The sequence below is a fragment of the Callithrix jacchus genome, chromosome 2, assembly GCF_049354715.1.
Source record: "Callithrix jacchus isolate 240 chromosome 2, calJac240_pri, whole genome shotgun sequence".
Lineage (NCBI taxonomy): Eukaryota > Metazoa > Chordata > Mammalia > Primates > Cebidae > Callithrix > Callithrix jacchus.
In genome coordinates, this window is record NC_133503.1 from 98,807,119 (window position 1) to 98,831,657 (window position 24,539).

The window sequence follows — 24,539 nt, forward strand, 5'->3', positions numbered from 1 at the left end:
TGGAATATAATACACCTTGCAATAAATAATACTTTCTGGCAAAGATGACACTGAGGTGTTTTCAATAAAAATACTTTAGTCAATTGGATATTCATATTGAAAGTGATATATCTTGACCTGTACCTCACACCATACACAGGAATCACTTTCAGATGAACTGCAAATTTAAAAGTAAAAGGTAATGAAACAAAGTCTTTAGACAAAAACATGGAAGAATATCTTCGGGTCTGTGAAATAAGTAAATATTTGTTAAACTTGGACAAAAAGCCAAAGGAAGAAATACATTGGATCATATTAAAAATATATGACTTTTGTGCAAACTACTAAAAAAGCAGGTCATAGATTGGGGATGACTAGTAGTAATACAAACAACTTCTACAAACCAGTAATTAAAATTTAGTCAACCAAAGAGAAACATAGATAAAAGACAAACAAATACTTTCTGAAGGAGGATATTCAATAATCAATAAACATATAAAATGGGCTCCACTCAGTAACAATCAGGGCAATGCAAATTTAAATTTAAACCATAATGCAACACTACTATACATCCACCAAATTGGCTAATATGAAAAAGAGAGATGATAGCAAATGTCAATGAGGATGTGAGAACACGTAAGCGCAGAATATTGTAGAGAAATGATTAGACTTAAAGTTTTCTGTTTTGTATTGATAGGAGATAGGTAGAATTATTGATTAATATTAATCTTAAAAAAACAAATGTATTACAAATGTGTATGTGAAATATTAAAAGAATAAAAATAGAACATACAACATTCATACATCTAGAGGAGGAAAAAGTAAAATAATGAAAACTGAATTATGCTAATATAAGGCAATTAATCAAAAAAGCATGGTAAATAGAAACATAAGCTAAAAGATGTAAATATTAATAAATCTGAATTTCCAATACAATTGCATAAGATAGTCTTTTTTCCTTTTTTTAGAAAAAATATAAGGTAATATTTGGCATCTGCCTTTCAAAAATAGGAAATGATGTTAGGAAACTAATCTTGCAAGCCAGGCTGCTGCCTTAAACAGGAATCCTCTTACTCCTTTCTCCTTTAGTATCGTCAATGGACGAGACACAAGTTTCGAAAATCCCATGCCTTTTTACTTCTTGAGGAGAGAAAAAGAAGGAAAAGATAAAGGAAGGAAAGAGAGTGGTTTTAGCAGGTCTCTGTTCTATCTAGTATTGGCTCTGGCAGGGGAAAAGAGCATGAATGAAGTGGGGGCAGAGGAATGATCTGGTCTCCACCTACTTGATGGGTTGATGGCTTCAGCAAAAAGCCAACTGGCAGACTATGGCTACATTGTCTTAGAGGTGGCGGAGGAAGGCAAGAGTAGCTCTATACAAACTAAAGATGTCACTTGTTTTCTACAGAGCCAGTTCAAAGTAGACATTGAATTTTACAATCCTGTTTCATAATTCATTAAGTAAAAGCTTAAAGTGAGATTTAAAGTATATATTTTCAAGATATCTGTTTTAACATTTAAATTATTGCTTATAGTCTTAAATGAGATTAATTTTACTCTTTTCTTTTACATCTAGATTGATTTGCTCAGTTCTATAGAAATATGGAAATAAAATTTTAAGTTACTTATTTTAAAATATCTGTTCCCCAGTATTTAAAATGTTTTAAAATTGGCTTTTGAGTAAATTCGACAAAAATTTTTTCATAGAAGATTGCTACAATGGTCTATATTCTAGCTTGCCCTCATCCACATACCCTGCTCCAGATCATAGTATAAATAAAGGTTCATGCAATGAGATTAAATTCCAAGAAAAAAAACAGTAAAGAAGATGCTGTCAAACATTTTAATTATGGCCTTTAATTCTGGTACATTTTGTATTGGTAAGAAGTAGATAGAATTATTGGAATGATAATTGACACCATCCCATAAGAACTCTGACATCATTCTCATGATTTATATAAGTCAAATATATCAAAAGCCTATTCAAATGAACAAAAATGATAAAATATATGAGAAAAACACTTTAGAATGCTCTTCATCTGTCAAATGAAAGAATAAATACTGCATTTAGCTCTAATGAATTTATAGTTCAACGTAATTCACTTTTATTCCTATTTATGTTATTAGGAAGGCTAAATTTTCATATAATTAATAGATGCCAGTTTTATTTCATATGAATTTTTTTATCTCTTCAATAAGGAGGCCATTTTGTTTTGGTTTGACAAATATATGTCTTTTTACCAGTAACATCCTTCTCATGAAGTAGATTTGACAAATGTTTCTTTGTGTCATCTTATATTTTATTTATGATAAAATAGCATTTCATAAAATATAGAAAAAACATAATCATCTATAATTCAACTATCTAAATATAATTATCCTTATTTAAGTCTTTTACATATTTTTACAATAACATAAAATTTTTATTTTTTATTTTTATATTTTATTGCATTTTAGGTTTTGGGGTACATGTGCAGAGCATGCAATACAGTCTCATAGGTACACACATGGCAGTGTGCTCTGTTTGCTTTCTCCCCTTCACCCCATTTGGCATTTCTCCCCAGGCTATCCCTCCCCACCTCCCCCTCCCACTGGTCCTCCCCTTTTTCCCCCAATAGACCCCAGTGTTTAGTACTCCCCACTCTGTGTCCATGTGTTCTCATTTTTCATCACCCACCAATGAGTGAGAATATGCGGTATTTCATTTTCTGTTCTTGTGTCAGTTTGCTGAGAATGATGTTCTCCAGATTCATCCATGTCCCTACAAATGACACAAACTCATCATTTCTGATTGCTGCATAATATTCCATGGTGTATATGTGCCACATTTTCCAAATCCAGTCTATTATCAGTGGGCATTTGGGTTGATTCCAGGTCTTTGCTATTGTAAACAGTGCTGCAATGAACATTCGTGTGCATGTGTCCTTATAGTAGAACGATTTAGAGTCCTTTGGATATATACCCAGTAATGGGATTGCTGGGTCAAATGGAATTTCTATTTCTAAGGCCTTGAGGAATTGCCACACTGTCTTCCACAAAGGTTGGACTAATTTACATTCCCACCAACAGTGTAAAAATGTTCCTTTTTCTCCACATTCTATCCAGCATCTGTTGTCTCCAGATTTTTTAATGATCGCCATTCTAACTGGCATGAGATGGTATCTCAACGTGGTTTTGATTTGCATCTCTCTGATGACCAGTGACGATGAGCATTTTTTCATATGATTGTTGGCCTCATATATGTCTTCTTTCGTAAAGTGTCTGTTCATATCCTTTGCCCACTTTTGAATGGGCTTGTTTTTTTTTTTTCCTGTAAATCGGTTTGAGTTCTTTGTAAATTCTGGATATCAGCCCTTTGTCAGATGGGTAAACTGCAACAATTTTTTCCCATTCTGTTGGTTGCCGATTCACACTAGAGACTGTTTCTTTTGCTGTGCAGAAGCTGTGGAGTTTGATTAGGTCCCATTTATCTATTTTGGCTTTTATTGCCAATGCTTTTGGTGTTTTGTTCATGAAGTCCTTGCCTACTCCTTTGTCCTGGATGGTTTTGCCTAGTTTTCCTTCTAGGGTTTTTATGGTGCCAGGTCTTATGTTTAAGTCTTTAATCCATCTGGAGTTAATTTTGGTGAAAGGTGTCAGGAAGGGGTCCAGTTTCTGCTTTCTGCACATGGCTAGCCAGTTTTCCCAGCACCATTTGTTGAACAGGGAATCATTTCCCCATTGCTTGTTTTTGTCGGGTTTATCAAACATTGTATGGTTGTAGATAAGTTGTGTTGCCTCTGACGCCTCTGTTCTGTTCCATTGGTCTATATCTCTGTTTTGGTACCAGTACCATGCTGTTTTGATTACTGTAGCCTTGTAGTATAGTTTGAAATCCGGTAATGTGATGCCCCCCGCTGTGTTCTTTTTGCTTAGAATTGACTTGGCTATGCGGGCTCTCTTTTGGTTCCATATGAAGTTTTCCAGTTCTGTGAAGAAAGTCAATGGTAGATTGATGGGTATGGCATTGATTCTGTAAATTACTTTGGGCAGTATAGCCATTTTTATGATATTAATTCTTCCTAACCATGAACATGGAATGTTGCTCCATCTGTTTGTGTCCTCTCTGATTTCGTTGAGCAGTGGTTTGTAGTTTTCCTTGAAGAGGTCCCTTACGTTCCTTGTGAGTTGTATTCCAAGGTATTTTTTTCTTTTTTTAGCAATTGTGAATGGCAGTTCGTTCTTGATTTGGCTCTCTTTAAGACTGTTATTGGTGTAGAGGAAGGCTTGTGATTTTTGCACATTAATTTTATATCCTGAGACTTTGCTGAAGTTGCTTATCAGTTTCAGGAGTTTTTGGGCTGAGGGGATGGGGTCTTCTAGGTTTACTATCATGTCGTCTGCAAATAGAGACAATTTGGCTTCCACCTTTTCTATTCGAATACCCTTTATTTCTTTTTCTTGCCTGATTGCTGTGGCTAGAACTTCCAGTACTATATTGAATAGGAGTGGTGACCCAGGGCATCCTTGTCTAGTGCCGGATTTCAAAGGGAATGCTTCCAGTTTTTGCCCATTAATTATGATATTGGCTGTTGGTTTGTCATAAATAGCTTTTATTACTTTGAGATACATTCCATCGATACTGAGTTTATTGCGGGTTTTTAGCATAAAGGGCTGTTGAATTTTGTCAAATGCCTTCTCTGCATCAATTGAGATAATCATGTGGTTTTTGTTTTTGGTTTTGTTTATGTGGTGAATTACGTTTATAGACTTGCGTATGTTGAACCAGCCTTGCATCCCTGGGATGAATCCCACTTGATCATGATGAATAAGTTTTTTGATTTGCTGTTGCAATTGGCTTGTGAGTATTTTATTGAAGATTTTTGCATCTATTTTCATCATGGATATTGGCCTGAAGTTTTCTTTTCTTGTTGGGTCTCTGCCGGGTTTTAATATCAGGATGATATTGGTCTCATAGAATGATTTGGGAAGGATTCCTTCTTTTGGGATTATTTGGAATAGTTTCAGAAGAAATGGTAGCAGCTCCTCTTTGTGTGTCTGGTAGAATTCGGCTGTGAACCAGTCTGGACCTGGGCTTTTTTTGTGTGGTAGGCTCTTAATTGCCGCCTCGACTTCTGCCCTTGTTATTGGTCTATTCATAGTTTCAGCTTCCTCCTGGTTTAGGCTTGGGAGGACACAGGAGTCCAGGAATTTATCCATTTCTTCCAGGTTTACTAGTTTATGTGCATAGAGTTGTTTGTAATATTCTCTGATGATGGTTTGAATTTCTGTGGAATCTGTGGTGATTTTCCCTTTATCATTTTTTATTGCATCTATTTGGTTGTTCACTCTTTTCTTTTTAATCAATCTGGCTAGTGGTCTATTTTGTTGATCTTTTCAAAAAACCAGCTCTTGGATTTATTGATTTTTGGAGGGTTTTTCATGTCTCAATCTCCTTCAGTTCAGCTCTGATCTTAGTTATTTCTTGTCTTCTGCTGGGTTTTGAGTTTTTTTGATCTTGCTCCTCTAGCTCTTTCAATTTTGACGATAGGGTGTCAATTTTGGATCTCTCCATTCTCCTCATATGGGCACTTATTGCTATATACTTTCCTCTAGAGACTGCTTTAAATGTGTCCCAGAGATTCTGGCATGTTGTGTCTTCGTTCTCATTGGTTTCAAAGAACTTCTTTATTTCTGCCTTCATTTCGTTGTTTATCCAGTCAACATTCAAGAGCCAGTTGTTCAGTTTCCATGAAGCTGTGCGGTTCTGGGTTGGTTTCTGAATTCTGAGTTCGAACTTGATTGCACTATAATCTGAGAGGCTGTCTGTTATGATTTCAGTTGTTTTGCATTTGCTGAGCAGTGCTTTACTTTCAATTATGTGGTCAATCTTAGTGTAGGTGTGATGTGGTGCTGAGAAGAATGTATATTCTGTGGATTTGGGGTGGAGAGTTCTGTAAATGTCTATCAGGTTTGCTTGTTCCAGGTCTGAGTTCAAGCCCTGGATATCCTTGTTGATTTTCTGTCTGGTTGATCTGTCTAGTATTGACAGTGGAGTGTTAAAGTCTCCCACTATTATTGTGTGGGAGTCTAAGTCTCTTTGTAAGTCGTTAAGAACTTGCCTCATGTATCTGGGTGCTCCTGTATTGGGTCCATATATGTTTAGGATCGTTAGCTCTTCTTGTTGTATCAATCCCTTTACCATTATGTAATGGCCTTCTTTGTCTCTTTTGATCTTTGTTGCTTTAAAGTCTATTTTATCAGAGATGAGAATTGCAACTCCTGCTTTCTTTTGCTCTCCATTTGCTTGGTAAATCTTCCTCCATGCCTTTATTTTGAGCCTTCGTGTATCCTTGCATGTGATATGGGTTTCCTGGATACAGCACACTGATGGGTTTTGGCTTTTTATCCAATTTGCCAGTCTGTGTCTTTTGATTGGTGCATTTAGTCCATTTACATTTAGGGTTAATATTGTTATGTGTGAATTTGATACTGCCATTTTGATGCTAGCTGGCTGTTTTGCCCATTAGTTGTTGTAGATTCTTCATTATGTTGATGCTCTTTAGCATTTAGTGTGATTTTGGAATGGCTGGTACTGGTTGTTCCTTTCTATGTGTAGTGCCTCTTTCAGGAGCTCTTATAAAGCAGGCCTGGTGGTGACAAAATCTCTGAGTATTTGCTTGTTTGCAAAGGATTTTATTTTTCCTTCGCTTCTGAAGCTCAGTTTGGCTTGATATGAAATTCTGGGTTGAAAGTTCTTTTCTTTAAGGATGTTGAATATTGGCCCCCACTCTCTTCTGGCTTGTAGAGTTTCTGCCAAGAGATCTGCTGTGAGTCTGATGGGCTTCCCTTTGTGGGTGACCTGATCTTTCTCCCTGGCTGCCCTTAGTATTTTCTCCTTTATTTCAACCTTGTTGAATCTGACGATTATGTGCCTTGGGGTTGCTCTTCCTGTGGAATATCTTTGTGGTGTTCTCTGTACACCTGCATTTGAGTGTTGGCCTGTCTTGCTAGGTGGGGGAAATTTTCCTGGATAATTTCCTGAAGAGTATTTTCCAGCTTGGATTCATTCTCTTCGTCACCTTCTGGTATGCCTATCAAACGTAGGTGAGGTCTCTTCACATAGTCCCACATTTCTTGGAGACTTTGTTCATTCCTTTTTGTGCTTTTTTTTCTGATCTTGGTTTCTCGTTTTATTTCACTGAGTTGATCTTCGACTTCTGATATTCTTTCTTCTGTTTGGTCAATTCGGCTATTGAAACTTGTGCATGCTTCGTGAAGTTCTCGTATTGTGTTTTTCAGCTCGTTTAATTCATTCATATTCCTCTCTAAGTTATCCATTCTTGTTATCATTTCCTCGAATCTTTTTTCAAGGTTCTTAGTTTCTTTGCATTGATTTAAAACATGTTCTTTTAGCTCACAAAAGTTTCTCATTATCCACCTTCTGAAGTCTAATTCCGTCATTTCGTCACAGTCATTCTCCATCCAGCTTTGTTCCCTTGCTGGTGAGGAGTTTTGGTCCTTTCTAGGTGGCGAGGTGTTCTGGTTTCAGGTGTTTTTCTCCTTTTTGCGCTGGTTTCTTCCCATCTTTGTGGATTTACCCACCTGTCGTTTGTGTAGTTGCTGACTTTTCGATTGGGTCTCTGAGTGGACACGCAGATTGTTGATGATGAAGTATTTATGTTACTTGGTTTTTCTTCTACCAGTCGAGCCCCTTTGCTGTACGACTGCTGAGGTCCACTCCAGGCCCTGCTTGTCTGCGGTGCACCTATAGCAGCTGCGGAACAGCGAGGGATGCTACCGGTTTCTTTTTCTGCTATCTTTGTCCCAGAATGATGCCTGCCAAATGTCAGTCTTTTGGATATAGAGGGGTCAGGGAGCTGCTTGTGGAGACAGTCTGTACTTTGTAGGAGCTCAAGTGCTGAGCTATGAGCTCTGTTGTTCATTCAGGGCTGTTAGGCTGCTATGTTTAATTCTGCTGCAACATAACTCATAAAAAAAACTTTTTTTTCTCAGATGCTCTGTCGGGGGGGGCGGTTGGGGCTTTCCTTGTGAGTGTCCGCCTCACTGTCCTGCCCAGCTAGGAGGCAGTGTAGTCACTATTTGCCTGCCGAGGCTCCTCCCTGCTGGTGTGAGGTTCGCCCTATTGCTGCAGGCTCTGCCCTTCTGCTGTGGTCTCCGCCCTGTTACCATGGGCTACGCCCTGTGGCGGAGTCTCTCTGTTGTACTGGGTTGCCTCGGCAACGGCAGGCTGCATCAGCAATGGGCATGTACCTTAGTAGGGGCTGATTGCCTCAGTAATGACGGACGCCCCTCCCCCACCAAGCTGCACTTTAAGAGAACCTCCTCACCGGGAGCATTTGGAATCGCCGTTTTGTTTGTCGTACTGCGCTACCCCAAACGCTGTGTCCCTGGGATGTCCTGGGCTGGCTCACTGTACAAGTCCCGTTCAGTCTCAAGTTCAGCCCTCTCAGGTCTCAGTTTGCCAGTTCAACAGGGCACCAGTAACAGTGCTTTCGTATGGAGCGCTGTGGAGTGCATCTGAGCTCCTGCGTGGGCCGTAGCCGCAACGGCTGCCGGGTACACTAGCCAAGACCTCTGCCTGGTGTCCCACGTCTCTTTTATACCTGGGAATTGCCCCGTTCTGTGGGCAACTAATATTTGTCTGGAAATGCGTCCCCGACTCACCCTCTCCACGCATCCAGTGAGAGCTTCAATCCTGGGTTGTTCTCACAGCTCCATCTTGAGTCCTCTCCCTACATAAAATTTTTTAATGAAAGTAGGTTATTTTTCACATTTGAAAGCTCCCTTTCTTAACCACATACTTTTTGAATATCTTTATTTCCTCATCAGTAAATAAAATAGATCTACAATTAAATATTCCATAATTTTTCTCCTATGATAAATTGTTAACACCGTATACTCAGCTAGGTGTTCTTTTGGTATATTTTGATTTTCATATATTTTATAGTTTTTGTTTATTTGAATAGCATTTGATGTATTTGACTTACATAAATTATGAGAATAATATCACAGGTTCTTATGAGATGGTCTGAATTATTCCAAAAATTCAGAGGTATAGATAGCCATATTTCAGTGTTCATTCTTAAACAAGTTCTCTGAATGTATCAGTTAATCACACATTTTCATTTTTTCCTTGTCTATACAGATAACTAGGCAAATTCTAACGATCCTGAAGATATTAAGTTCAATCCTGCGTGGTTTTTTTTTCTGGTTTTTACTCTTTAAAAAGTTATGTGTGGCTGACACTGCTTACCCAATATCTATTTTCTCTATTTTAAATAAAAATTTTCATCTTTCTTCAAAGTATTAGTGTGTCCCATAAAAATCATGCAATCTCCCAGCCTCCATTGCAGCTAAGACGTTAATCCTAAGCTTTTTTATATTAGTATTTAAGCAGCAGAGCCAGAGCACCCTCATCTCCCAACCTAATTTCTTAATTGGAGAGAGTAATCAGCTGTGGTTTATGCTTTTCTAACACTGTATCTTACCTCTTGTGGAGGAATCTTTCAGCCAATCCATACTGAAACCCTGTAGTATCACAAACAAACTTGTCTACAAGGCCATGCAGGTAACATAAATGTATAAATGAAGTGTAAATCAGATAGAGATAGAGAAGCTGTGATTAAAAGAAGCAAACAAGTACAGCCTAAGGCATTCATGTTCAATTTTTCAAGAGATATTTTTTGGCCAAGAAAATCAAGGTTATGGGTTTTATTTATTTATGGGTGCTAATTTGCAGCCTCCACTCTCCTCCATGCTAAGCATTGTGCAAGACGCTGGGGGGATACTGGACAGCCTAAGTCCACTGTCCTCAAGCATTTACTTTAGGTAGTAAGATGAACAGTCATGAATCACTGACAGCAATACAAAACAGTACATAATTACCTACTAGGGTATCCAGTATTGACCACAAATGTTGTAGGTGTTTTGAAAAGGCATCAGAATAAATGCTGGGAAAATTGAGAATGCTTATGAGAGAGATGGCCTTTGATCTTAAAGTATGAAGAACGGGTAGAATTTGGCTATTCATAGTGATGTGGAGAATAATGGGAAGCCAAAAAGGGAACCCAGAATGAAGACATTAAAATGGGAATGAGTCTAGTGTGTTTTTGTATGGGACTCTAGAGATTGGCCTCACAGAGAACAGAAACATTTGTACCATTTGGGGGAATAGTACAAGTTAGGTTTGGATAGGTAGAACAAAATCAGGTTGGTGAGGTCTTTGGAAAAACTGACAATTAGATTCCAGACAGTGGGAAAAACTTAAAAACTGTAAAAACAAAAGAACATTGAGAGCAAAAAAGTCTGACACAAAAGAAAGAAGTTTAATAAGAAAAGTACTCAGGAGATTAATGAAAAAAATGACAGTATATACTTTCCTTAGATAACTATGCCATTTATTCATCCATTCACTGACTTCCGCATTCAGTAAGCTTTTGATCACCATGTATGTATGTTTCAAAGGCTAAACTAGCTTCTGGAGTTACAATCCTAAAACAAGCAAACAAACAAAACATAAGTAGCATGCAATTGGGTTATACAAAATGTAGTGAGAAGACCTACAAATATCTAAGAGTATTCTTCTTAAAGTGCTCTCAAAACAAGCTAAAATCATACAATGAGATTTCCCACTCAAAGAATATTTGATATAGTTTTGGGTGTTCTAGCTGACTTAATTAGGTACCAGAAAGACAAGACAGTGGAAAGAAGAAAGCAAATATATTATTTGTAGATAATAACATTGTACTTCAAGAAACCATAGTAAGAGAGTCTTATCCTCTAAGTGGATATGAAACTAACACTGAAAAATCAATAGCCTTTTGGTTTTGGGCTTATATATGTAAGCAACAGTCCATTATAGAATATAATAGATGAAAAAAATTGCAGTTACAACTAAAGAATGAACTTTAGATGTGTATATAATCTATAGGAAAAAAACTATAAAGCCTACAGAAAAATTAAGAGAAAACTTTGTAATTAGAAATACCTACTTGTTTTTGGTTAAGAAGACTAAAAAGATAAAGATTTCTATATTAGCTTGTAATTTTAGCATGTTCACAACTAAATTACTTCACTTATCTGTGACTCACCTCTAACACAAGAGTAATAATAAAACATACCTATGGAGTTGCTATGAAAATGAATTAAGAGTGTGTAGTAAGCACTGTATAAGTAATAGATAGATAGATAGATAGATAGATAGATAGATAGATAGATAGAATACCAATGGATATCTTTACAGTAGGGGTTGGGGGAGACAATATTCTTTGTTTACATGAAAAAATAAACATACTAAATAACTCAGAAAATTCTTAAAAATAAGCTAAAATATAAATTAAAAATGATGTTAGCATAGATTGAGTAAACAGATGAACAATCCAGAAACAGATTCAAATGTCTATGGGAATTTAGTCTATGATAAATATAGCCTTTCAAATCAGCAGAGAAATATGAATTACTCAGCCTGACCAACATGGAGAAACCCCATCTCTACTAAAAATACAAAAAATTAGCTGGACGTGGCAGCATATGCCTATAATCCCAGCTACTCGGGAGGCTGAGGCAAAAGAATCACTTGAACCTGGGAGGCAGAGGTTGCAGTGAGCCCAGACTGTGCTGTTGCACTCCAGCCTGGGCTACAAGAGCAAAGACCCCATCTCAAAATAAAATAAAATAAATATGAATTACTTAGCAGATGAGATTATAGCAAAAAATGACTATCCATAATGAATTAAGTTGTTACCAGCTGACTTAAGTTTATTGAGTATGTACAGTTCAGTTTGTATATTTAACAGTAGCCACTGAAAACCCTTGAGAAGATGGACAAAGTCAGGTATTCCTTTGGTTAGAAAGCAAGCAAGTTTCTAAACAAATGCATATATAAACACTGATTGAACAATCAACAGCAAACAGCACAAACAATCCATGACCTGCTCTGTAAACTTGATGAAGTCCAGTTGACTAAAGTTTGAGGTGCTCTAACCACAAACTTACTTAAAAGATGCACATGCGGTATACCTGACAACAGTCATGAGAAAAGATTCTGTCACCCATATAATCAGCAGCATCATATAATCAACATCAACCAGTCTTTTAAATCAATGGCTGGAGCCGGAACTGTTTTAAGATTCAAGGCTCTATCTCTGTCCCTACAGGTGCGAAATATGGCCTCAATCTTAAATCCTGTTCATGCATGAATAGAGAGTAACTCCAAATTTTTTCAACCAATCCATACATCTTAAAAACCTTTAATTTCATCAATAAGATTGCATTTCTAGTTTTCATCAAGCTAGTGAGCAGGTAACAATTTTCAACAGAATTCTTTAAAATAAAAAACTATTTCTGATATCCAATATACTAATTAGAAGAGCAAAGCTTGATGGAGATTGGGATAACAGAAGAGCCTGTGGTTACTCCTCAGGAGTTCTGGTTTCTGATGTAATACTAGCTTGTCTGCAAGACAGCATAAGCTAAGTAACACATATGGTATCATACTATACATGCAAGAAAAAAACCTTCCAAGTAAATTATAGACATAGTGACAGTTGAACTCATACATCACTTTTTAGAGACAAATACATCCAGGAAAAGTGTTTTTTATATAATGTTGACTTTAAAAGGTAGATGAGGTTACTAAGGTTGCTAAAAAAAAATGTGAGAAACATTTTGAACTCTCTTATTCTCTGTCTTAGCAATCAAACAAAAACCAGATGCAATTGAAATAAGATATATTTGACTTCCTAAAAATAAAAATTTTAACATAAATTAGTTCAAATGATAAATAAAAATTCGGAAAAAACATTTGCAACACAAAAGATGATAAGAACTAATTTCATTAATATAATAAGCTTGTACAAATCAACCATCCAATAGAGAAATAGGTAAAGAAAATAAAAAGTCAAATCTAAATGGTACTTATACAAAAGGATGCTGGACCCTATTTATAATAGAGAAATTCAAAATAAAACTAAATGAGTCCAGACTTTTCAATCAGGACAGAAAAAGTAAAAATTTGATAACATATGTGACATGGAGAAGCCATGACCATCCATATATTACGTGAGATTATAAACTTGCAAATTAGAAATGTCTCTCAAAATAGTAAGTATACATACTTTACCCCCCAGCAATTACACATTTGGGAATTTATTCTACAGATATTTATCCCTTATGTACAAAGCATATTACTTGAATATACATTACCACATTGTTTGTAGTAACATAAAAGCAAAAACCACCTAAATTTTCACCAGTAGGATATATGTTCCATGCTTCTACATCTATACAATGGCAGTCACAGATGTTAAACATAAATATTCCTAAACAGAAAATCTCCTATATGTATCATTAAGTGAAAATGAAGATTCAAAATGTATTTGTGATATACGAACTATTGAGAAAAATTAAAAATTTAACATCCATATATATACACATGTATGGCATAGACTATATCTAGAATGATTCACATTAAATTGGCTGCTCCCCAGCAGATGTGTATGGGGAGAGAGACAAGAGGCTGGTGATGAGCCATCAACCTGTTTTTACTGTATACTTTTGTACTTTAAATTTTTTACTGTTAAGTATTACTCCTTCAAGGGAATGTGTGAGAGGGAGAAGGAAGGAAGTAAAGACAGAGGGTGGAAGGAATATTAATTTTAGAGTTTTATTGGCAGTCAATATTAAGATTTTTATCCTTATGACAGCTAGAATATTTACTTGTCTAGCATTGCTTAAGTATTATTTTTGGATTGAGCATTAAAATGAAAATATGGTCAGTTATTTTATTCTTAACTTCAAATGGACTCTCTTCTGTGAGTCAATAAATGTCAGTATAAATGTACATAAGAATGCTCCATTTATGATCAATTTGGTTTTCTCATTTTCTATAGTGAATGAAGATCAACACAAAGAATATTGCAACGAATGCATGTAAGACTTCTGTATGGAAACGGTATCAATCCATTGATTTTGAGGAAAGGAAGAGGTAATTATTTCATGAACAACTATTTGTGGGTAGAAAGTAATTCTTGGAATGAAATGTTTATGTTTTTCCTGGGAAAGCAGGCAATAATAGTGCTGAGAATGTATTATAGTGTACCACATATAATCATGAAATGAAATTTATTTGACAGAAGATCCAAGATGGCCCTTTAGGAGCAGCTCAGGATTGCAGCTCCCAGTGAAAGCACAGAGAGTGAGTGGATGCCACATTTCCAAACAGATCTTTATTGCCCACAGACCACGAGATTCCCAGGCGGAGGAGCCCCATGGGTTGCCAGTGTGGCTGTCTCGGCCAGCGCGGCTATTTTGCTGGCACCCCGCACCACAACTCTCCATACAAAATACACAGGTCTGGTTGCCCTTTTAAGCTGGCAACTGGAGCTCCAGGAAGGCAGATTTGCCCATTCATCTGATTAAATGCATCTGAAACAGGGAGCCAGGCCAGGAGATTCCTGGGCAGTGCTGTGGGTCTCCACATGGGAAATAACACAGATCCCAGCGCCCTTTCAGGGGGCGACTGGATCACCTGGGAGAGAGTCAACTGTTCAACTAAAAAAAAAAGGCTCTGAGGCAGAGAGCCTGGTGATCAGGCTCGGCAGGTCCCACCCCCCACGAAAACAAACAAACAAACAAAAGCAGCAGTTGGAAACACTCGGGGGTTGAGAGTTTCACAGCAAACACAGCTGAACCCAGGCAGCTCGGTGGGGGAGGGGCGTCTGCCATTACTGAGGCACTCCACCCCTACAGAGGTATTCTGCCATCGCCGAGGCAATCTGCCATTGCTGAGGCAACCTGCCATAACAGAGAGAGTCCGCCATTACAGAGGCGGGCCACCATTGCCAAGGCAGTTCTAACCACACGCATATAAATAGGACTTCAGGGAAGTTCACATGGCAGCAGGGTGGAGCCCACAGCAGCTCAGCAAAGCCTCTGCAGGCAGACAGTGACTAGGCTGCCTCCTTGCTGGGCAGGGCAGCCCTGAAAATAAAAAAAAAAAGCAGCAGCACAACGGATAGTCATAAATAAAGCCCTAACTCCCCAGGACAGAGCACCTGGGGGGAAAAAGGGGGTTTAAGAGTTCTGCTGCAGCAGACTTAAACGTACCTGCCTAGCAGCTCTGAATGAAACATGGAGCTCACAGCTCAGCAGTTGAACTCCTGTAAAGAACAGTTGTCTCCTCAAGCAGCTCCCTGACCCCCATATATCCAAAGAGTCACCTCACAAAGGACTGATCAGACAGACATTTGGTGGGCATCATTCTGGGACAAAGATAGCAGAAGAAGAAACTGGTAGCAACCCTTACTGTTCTGCAGCTGCTGCAGGTGATCCCCAGGCAAGCAGAGCCTGGAGTGGACCTCAGAAGTCCTACAGCAGAGGGGCCAGACTGTTAGAAGGAAAACTAAGAAACAGAAATAACTTCATCATCAACAATCTGGACATCCACTCAGAGACCCAATCTGAAAATCAGCAACTACACAGACGACAGGAGGATAAATCCACAAAGATGGAAAGAAACCAGTGCAAAAAGGAGGAAAACACCCAAAACCAGAACACCTCTCCTCCTACAGGGCATCAGAACTCCTCACCAGCAAGGGAACAAAGCTGGATGGAGAATAAGTGTGATGAAATGACAGAATCAGACTTCAGAAGGTGGGTAATGAGAAACTTCCATGAGCTAAAAGAACATGTTCTAACTCAATGCAAAGAAACTAAGAACCTGGAAAACAGATTTGAGGATATGATAACAAGAATGGACAACCTAGAGAGGAATATGAGTATATTGATGGAGCTGAAAAACACAACAAGAGAATTTCATGAAGCATGCACAATTTTCAACAGCCAAATTGACCAAGCAGAAGAAAGGATATCAGAGGTCAAGGATAAACTCAATGAAATAAAACGAGAAGGCAAAATTAGAGAAAAAAAGCACAAAAAGGAATGAACAAGGTCTCCAAGAAATGTGGGACTATGTGAAGAGACCTAATCTACGTTTAATAGGTGTACCTGAATGTGACAAAGAGAATGAATCCAAGCTGGAAAATACTCTTCAGGATATTATCCAGGAAAACTTCCCCAATCTAGCAAGGCAGGTCAATATTCAAGTCCAGGAAATACAGAGAACACCACAAAGATATTCTTCAAGAAGAGCAAACCCAAGACACATAATCGTCAGATTCACCAGGGTTGAAATGAAGGAGAAAATGCTAAGGGCAACCAGAGAGAAAGGTCGAGTCACCCACAAAGAGAAGCCCATCAGACTCACAGCAGATCTCTCGGCAGAAATTCTACAAGCCAGAAGAGAGTGGGGGCCAATATTCAACATCCTTAAAGAAAAGAACTTTCAACCCAGAATTTCATATCCAGCCAAACTGAGCTTCATAAGTGAAGGAAAAATAAAATCCTTTGTGAACAAGCAAGTACTCAGAGATTATGTCACCACCAGGCTTGCCTTACAAGAACTCCTGAAAGAGGCACTACACATAGAAAGGAACAACCAGTACCAGCCACTCCAAAACATACCAAAAGGTAAAGAGCATCAACAAAATGAAGACTCTGCATCAACTAACAGGCAAAACAGCTAGCTAGCATCAAAATTGCAGTATCAAATTCACACATAACAATATTAACCCTAAATGTAAATGGGCTAAATGCACCAATCAAAAGACACAGACTAGCAAATTGGCCAAATAATCCAAAAAGAGGGAATCCTTTCCAAATCATTTTATGAAACCAACATCATCCTGAAACCAAAACCTGGCAGATTCAACAAGAAAAGAAAACTTCAGGCCAATATCCACGATGAACATAGATGCAAAAATCTTCAATAAAATACTGGCAAGCCAATAGCCACAGCACATTAAAAAGCTTATCCACCATGATCAAGTAGGATTCATCCCGGGCATGCAAGGCTGGTTCAACATACACAAGTCTGTAAACGTAATTCACCACATAAACAGAACCAAAGACAAAAACCACATGATTATCTCAATTGATGCAGAGAAGGCCTTTGACAAAATTCAACAGCGCTTTATGCTAAAAAACCCTCAATAAATTTGGTATTGACGGAACGTATCTCAAAATAATAAAAGCTATTTATGACAAACCAATAGGCAATATCATACTGAATGGGCAAAAACTGGAAGCATTCCCTTTAAAATCTGGCACTAGACAAGGATGCCCTCTCTCACCACTCCTATTCAATACAATACTGGAAGTTCTAGCCAGAGAAATTAAGTAAGAAAAAAAAAATAAAGGGTATTCAAATAGGAAAGGAGGGAGTCAAATTGTCTCTATTTCCACATGACATGATTGTGTATCTATAAGACCCCATTGTCTCAGCCCAAAATCTCCTGAAACTGATAAGCAACTTCAGCAAAGTCTCAGGATACAAAATCAATGTGCACAAATAACAAGCATTCCTATACATCAGTAACAGACTTAATGAGAGCCAAATCAGGAATGAACTGCCATTCACAATTGCTACAAAGAGAATAAAATACCTAGGAATACAACTAACAAGGAATGTAAAGGACCTCTTCAAGGAGAACTACAAACCACTGCCCATTGAAATGAGAAAACACAAACAGATGGAGAAACATTCCATGTTCATGGTTAGGAAGAATCAATATCGTGAAAATGGCCATAGTGCCCAAAGTAATTTACAGATTCAACACTGTCCCCATCAAGCTACCAATGACCTTCTTCACAGAACTGGGAAAAAACACTTTAAACTTCATATGGAACCAAAAGAGAGCCCGCATAGCCAAGTCAATTCTAGGTAAAAAGAACACAGTGGGAGGCATCACACTACCAGACTTCAAACTATACTACAAGGCTACAGTAATCAAAACAGCATGGTACTGGTACCAAAACAGAGATATAGACCAATGGAACAGAACAGAGGTATTGGAGGCAACACAACCATACAATGTTTGATAAACCCGACAAAAACAAGCAATGGGGAAAGGATTCCCTATTTAATAAATGGTGTTGGGAAAACTGGCTAGCTATGTACATAAAGCAGACACTGGACCCCTTCCTGACACCTTACACCAAAATTAACTCCAGATGGATTAAAGGCTTAAACATAAGACCTAACACCATAAAAACGTTAAAGAAAATCTAGGCAAAACCATTCAGGACATAGGAGTAGGCAAGGACTTCATGAACAAAACACCAAAAGCATTGGCAACAAAAGCCAAAATAGACAAATGGGACCTAATCAAACTCCACAGCTTCTGCATGGCAAAAGAAACAGTCATTAGAGTGAATCGGCAACCAGCAGAATGGGAAAAAATTGTTGCAGTTTACCCATCTGACAAAGGGCTGATATCCAGAATTTACAAAGAACTCAAACAGATTTACAGGAAAAAAGCAAACAAGCCCATTCATAAGTGGGCAAAGGATATGAACAGACACTTTAAAAAGAAGACATACATGAGGCCAACAATCATATGAAAAAATGCTCATCATCACTGATCATTAGAGGAATGCGAATCAAAACTGCATTGAGATACCATCTCACGCCAGTTAGAATGGCGATTAAAAAATCTGGAGACAACAGATGCTGGGGAGGATGTGGAGAAATAGGAACACTTTTACACTGCTGGTGGGAGTGTACATCAGTTCAACCATTGTGGAAGACAGTGTGGCAATTCCTCAAGGACCTAGAAATAGAAATTCCATTTGACCCAGCAATCCCATTACTGGGTATATATCCAAAGGACTCTAAATCATTCTACTATAAGGACACATGCACATGAATGTTCATTGCAGCACTGTTTACAATAGCAAATACCTGGAATCAACCCAAATGCCCATTGATGATAGACTGGACAGGGAAAATGTGGCACATATACACCATGGGATATTATGCAGCAATCAAAAACGATGAGTTTGTGTCGTTTCTAGGGACATGGATGAACCTGGAGAACATCATTCTCAGCAAACTGACACAAGAACAGAAAATGAAATACCGCATGTTCTCACTCATAGGCGGGTGTTGAACAATGAGACACATGGACACAGGGAGGGGAGCACTACACACTGGGGTCTGTCGGGGGGAATAGGGGAGGGACAGCAGGGGGTGGGGAGTTGGGGAGGGATAGCATGGGGAGAAATGCCAGATATAGGTGAAGGGGAGGAAGGCAGCAAATCACACTGCCACCTTTGTACCTATGCATTATCTTGCATGTTCTTCACATGTACCTCAAAACCTAAAATGCAATAAAAAAAAAAGAAATGAAATTGATTTTACTTGACATAAAATGATAGTAATTTGCTCTGGTGACGTGTTCTGTTTTCTTCTGGGTAAGATTTAATCTTATTCCAAATCTAAGCAAGTTGCTTAGATTGAGAATAAATGGATTAAAATGGATAATGAGAACTGAACAGAAGAACTTTCACCCCGTCAGATCCAAACAATTTAATTAGAGCGCAACACACTCTGTTGGAAGACTTCCTATCAATGCAGCCTTTAAAAAGTTCCTTCTCTCAGCTGTGCCTGTATTTTGCAGTATATAAGTTAATTAAAATAATAACAATCTAGTGAGTTCCTATGGTGGTTTTCCTTGGGCTAAATTTTATTACAATTTCATTGCTTAAATTATGTTATTATTTTATTCTTCATATTTTATTATTGTTTTAATTATACAAAAATAAATAAGTCTAGGTATTCTCTCAGAGGATATTTAAATTAGTCAGAGACAGATAAAGTAATAATTACAGTACTATGGGAAGATTTCTACTGAAAAAAATGTATGTATACACATGCATTTATTATTGCTGTCATTTAAAACTCCATAAAATGACAGTAAAACATAAAGTTAAATAATTGTAAACACATTAACCTGCCTAAAAATATAACAGAAGTAAACATACAGATAAAATTTATAAAGCTGAAACCCAGGAGAATGAGTAGTAAACAACAGCAAACCTGAAATATCATAAACTTAAGATCACTCCGAAGATTCCCATGTTGCTCAGTTCTCATTGAACAGAACTCCCTGCTCAATCGTCAAGACTACAGAGTAAGAAAAGCTGGAGAAGACACATGATAACATTCTCTCTATTAGGGACATATATATTTAGCTTGATTTTTTTTTTCTGGTGGAAAGAACTGATTCTTCTGGGCACAGCAGCTCATGCCCAGCACTTTGGGAGGCTGAGGTGAGTGGATCACCTGAGGTCAGGAGTTCAAGACCAGCCTGGGCAACATAATGAAACCCCATCTCTACTAAAAATACAAAAAATTAGCGAGGCATAGTGGCACAAGCCTGTAATCCCAGCTACTCAGGAGGCTGAGGCAGGAGAATCACTTGAACCCAGGAGGCAAAGGTTGCAGTGAGCCGAGATCACGCCATTGCACTCCAGCCTGGGCAACAAGAGCGAAACACCATCTCAAATAATAATAATAATAATAAAAGTATTGATTTCATGAAAATATTTTAATAATTTTATAAGGTACCTTCTCAGAATTGATAGGTGCATATTTACATGTAAAAACTGGCAAAATAATTGGCAGCAAGACACATTTACATGACTTCATTTCTAGGTTTGTAATATTCTCTCCAGTGAACAGAATCAAGGGGCATATTTTATAAAATACATTTTAAGTGATCTGTAAAGCCCTAAAGATTCGGCAATATCTAATTCTGCCCATAGCACCCAGAATCAATGGGGAAAATAGAATTGTTAAAAATAAATTCACCAAAGTTTTTAAGAAACCAGACATACTATCCATGACTTGTGTGATTATGAAAACGTATCACTCATGAAATTTTCATGAATAGACCCATGCGACCTATAGTTGTATAACATGACAGGCTTGCTTGGAATGAGGACATAACATGAACAGATGAATAGAAAATGGAACAGAGGAGACAAATTTCCTACATTCCAAATTTGACTGTTCCTAGTCTAAAGCCGTAAATAAATGCCCACAGCACTGATTAAAACTCTCTATCTCTTTGGGAGAAATGAGAGAACAGATAACCAGCTTTGGTAAAGACATAGATAGCATCACTTCACTTTCTACAAAAAAAAATTGTATAATAAGAAAATAAACAATTTTGTTTTGGTAAGTTCAACAACTTAAGACGAAATAAATAAATTCCCTGAAAGGTAGAGACTGCCAATGCTTGCTAAAGAGACAATAGCATGAATAGTCATATGGATATTAAATAAGTTGAGATTATAGTTAAAAACTTTTGCCTGAAAAAACATAGTTAGGTTTGTCAGGCACAGTTGCTGATGCCTGTAATACCAACACTTTGGGAGGCTGAGATGGGAGCATTGCTTGAGTCTAGGTGTTTGAGACTAACCTGGGCAACATAGTGAGACTTTGACTGTACAAAAATATGCACAAAATTAGCCAGGAGTGTTCGCCCATGTCTGTAGTCTTGGCTATTTGGGAGGCTGAGGTGTGAAGATTGCTTGAGTCCAGAAGGTCGAGGCTGCAGTGAGCTGAGATCACGCTATTGCACTCCAGGCTGGGTGAGACCCTGTCTCAAGTAAGAATATAAATAAAATTAAATATTAAAAATAAAATATTTGGGTCTGGGATTTGGTTTGACCCTAATTTTCCAAACTACTAAGTCAACTGAGTACTAGTTTCATCGATGCTTTATAGAAAACACAAGGTTTGTATGTCAGAAAGGACTTTATCACTCATATCACAAGAAGCATGAGCATTAGCATAATTGCTTCAATTTCTTTTGCTGTACTTGACAGAGTTGCACCTCAGAGGGATCCAGAGGGGTCTATATACATAGTGAGATTCTATTTCACCTGAGGAGGACTGAATGTAGGGATTCCACTACTTTTATAGTGAGTAGTATCATGGCCTTCTCTCTGCCTCTGAGAGAAAATTTTAAATTAGTAAATAAATACACAGTTTGTGAAAAAAGGTAAACAGTAATACAGTAGCTCAGCAGAGAGTTGGGGTAGAGTCTTCTCAGAGCAAATTATTCTTTAACTCATCAAAAGATAAATTGGACTTATTCACAAGATTGAGGACAAAGGTGCTAAGCGGCATTCAGCTAAGTAACATTCAAGAATATGTTTCATTGGCAAGGACCCCAGGTAGTTCAGCGGAGTGGGAATGGGGAATGTAGGAGAGGAGGCAACTGTTGAGGGAGGAGTTGGCTGAGTCAGTGTTCAAGTCATGAAGGAGGATCTTCTATACTCAAAAGGGGATTGACAGAACAGATTTGTCTGAGGCAAGAGTGTTCTTTCAAATGGGAGATGTATTGGAAAATGAGGAAACAAACAGGTCACTTAGGTGGCTGGTGAAGTAATCTTTAAAAAAATGGTAGCAGTGGAGATGGAGAGTAAACACACCCTATCTATTCTAAAGAGATGGAATATATAGGTCCTGGGATAGGTCGGCAAGGTGAAGTCACAGCTGAATTGCAGGTTTCTGTTTGGGCTTCTGGGAGAATGTACTGAGAAAAGAGTTTAAAGGAGGAGACATTTTTATGGGAAATGATGAGTACTGTTTCACATTTGTGTTTGTAAGATGTGAGGTGTCTAAGTTCAGCTGCCCAATAGACAAAAGACTCAGGAAAAAGTATGGACTGGAGACAGTTATTGGAGCCCTGAGCCCAGTTGAAATCTTATGAGAGTACATGAAGTGATAAGAGTACCTTGGAAAGAACTCGAATGCATGCCAACATTTAGGGAGAACATTTATAGAGGACAGACTAAAACTAAGAGAGCAGGAATGATCAGAGGAAAACTTGACAAGAATAGTGTTTCAGAAATTAGGAGAATATTTTTAAAAAAGAAGACTGGCAAATGCTACAAAATATAACACAAAGACAAAAAAAAAGTGTGTCTCAAATTTCACAATAATAAAGGATGATGTAGTGAGAGCAGCAGTTACCTTAGCTACCATGAGGCAGTGGGGTGGAAGTTCCATGTTACAGTGAATTGGAAGGAGAAAGTAGAGAGAGCAAGGGTGACCATTTTTAAATTTTTATTTTATTTTAAGTTTCAGGATGCATGTGCAGGATGTGCAGGTTTGCTACATAGGTAAACGTCTGCCATGGTGGTTTACTGCATCTATCAACCCATCACCTAGGTATTTAGTCCCACATGCATTAGCTATCTATTCTGATTCTCTCCCTCCCACCCCGCTACTCCTGACAAGCTCCAATGTGTGTTGTCCTCCTCCCTGTGTCCATGTGTTCTCATTGTTCAGCTCCCACTTATAAATGAGAATATGCTGTGTTTGGTTTTCTGTTCCTGTGTTAGTTTGCTGAGCATAATGTCTTCCACTCCATTCATGTCCCTGAAAAAGACATCATCTCTTTCTTTTTTAAGGCTGTATAGTATTCTATGGTGTATATGTACCACATTTTCTTTATCCGGTCTATCACTGACGGCTATTTGGTATTTATACCAATGTCTTTGCTATCGGGAACAGTGCTGCAGTGAACATACACATGTATGCATCTTTATAAAGGAATGATTTATATTCCTTTGGGTATTTACCCAGTAATGGGAATGAGCAAGAATACACACTTTTAAGTGTGCAGGTCAGAGGAAAGTCAGACTATTTACATTCTTTAGACAATTGGTTCTGAACTAGGATTAGCTATAATCATTTAAAAATCTTAATTCTCAAGGACTAAGGTGACATAGGATAAATAATTTGTCTATGTGGCAATGTTGAGATTTAAGTCAGGCCTTCTGTAACCTGTACTCTTAACCCCAATATTTTCTAGGACACTGTATAATTACTGTGTTCATCTCCATATGGCTGTGTCTTCACAAATCAGATATGTAAGGAGTCTCAAGAAAAGCCTTAAATCATTCAGTTGTATAATGCTCAAGCTGAAGAGAATGAATTCAAGTTGATTATATTATGAATGTTTAGTTGACCCAGGGGTGTTAGGTAAATTTCCCTAACCTACATAGCTACTAAGCCTGAGGCTGAAAGTAGAAGCGTTATCACCTGCCTCCTCATCAGTTCAACATATTAAAAAAAAAAAACTACTCAAAACAACAGTCTAATGTATAAGAGATACAAGCTTTTCTTGTCTGAATGAGCCAGATCACCCCAATTAATCAGACCTAACCCTGCTTTGGTACAATCTACATCCAAAAGTTCAGAAATAAAATTGCTTCAATTGGAAATAAGGTGTTTTTATCCTACATGTCTCTAAACCAGACTCTCCTATGAGTGATAACAAAGACCCAAACATATTAACCCAGACAATAAATACCGATTTAGTGCCCTGGGGCATAAGTCCAGTTCCACTCTTAAGCATTGTAGCTGAAAAATAATATTCTCATTTCCATATAAGAGAAGTAGGGGTTGGCAAAATTCCGGTCCTGAAATTCATAGACATGGGGTAGCACTAGCTAAAATTAAAGTTTTTTTTTTTTAATTTTAGGGGTTTTTTGTTTAATGAGTACAGTTCTTCCTAGTTGTATCTCATCTTTTTGCTCAAAAACAAAGCTTGTTAAAGATTGCCTGACCTCAAAGCTAAGACTGCCTTGATAAGTAAATTAACATACACACAAACCCCAAAATGATTTTCTTTCTTTCTTTT

At 37.8% G+C, this 24,539-nt stretch overlaps 1 long non-coding RNA gene across 4 annotated transcripts in view; it reads left to right on the forward strand.

Moving 5' to 3' along the window:
- Positions 1-24,539, forward strand: part of LOC144581412 (uncharacterized) — a 134,893-nt gene that overhangs the window by 36,722 nt on the left and 73,632 nt on the right. For all 4 annotated transcript variants that reach the window (XR_013532177.1, XR_013532175.1, XR_013532174.1 and 1 more), the window contains exon 2: positions 13,869-13,963. This is a non-coding gene — a long non-coding RNA (uncharacterized LOC144581412). The remainder of the gene's footprint in view (positions 1-13,868; positions 13,964-24,539) is intronic.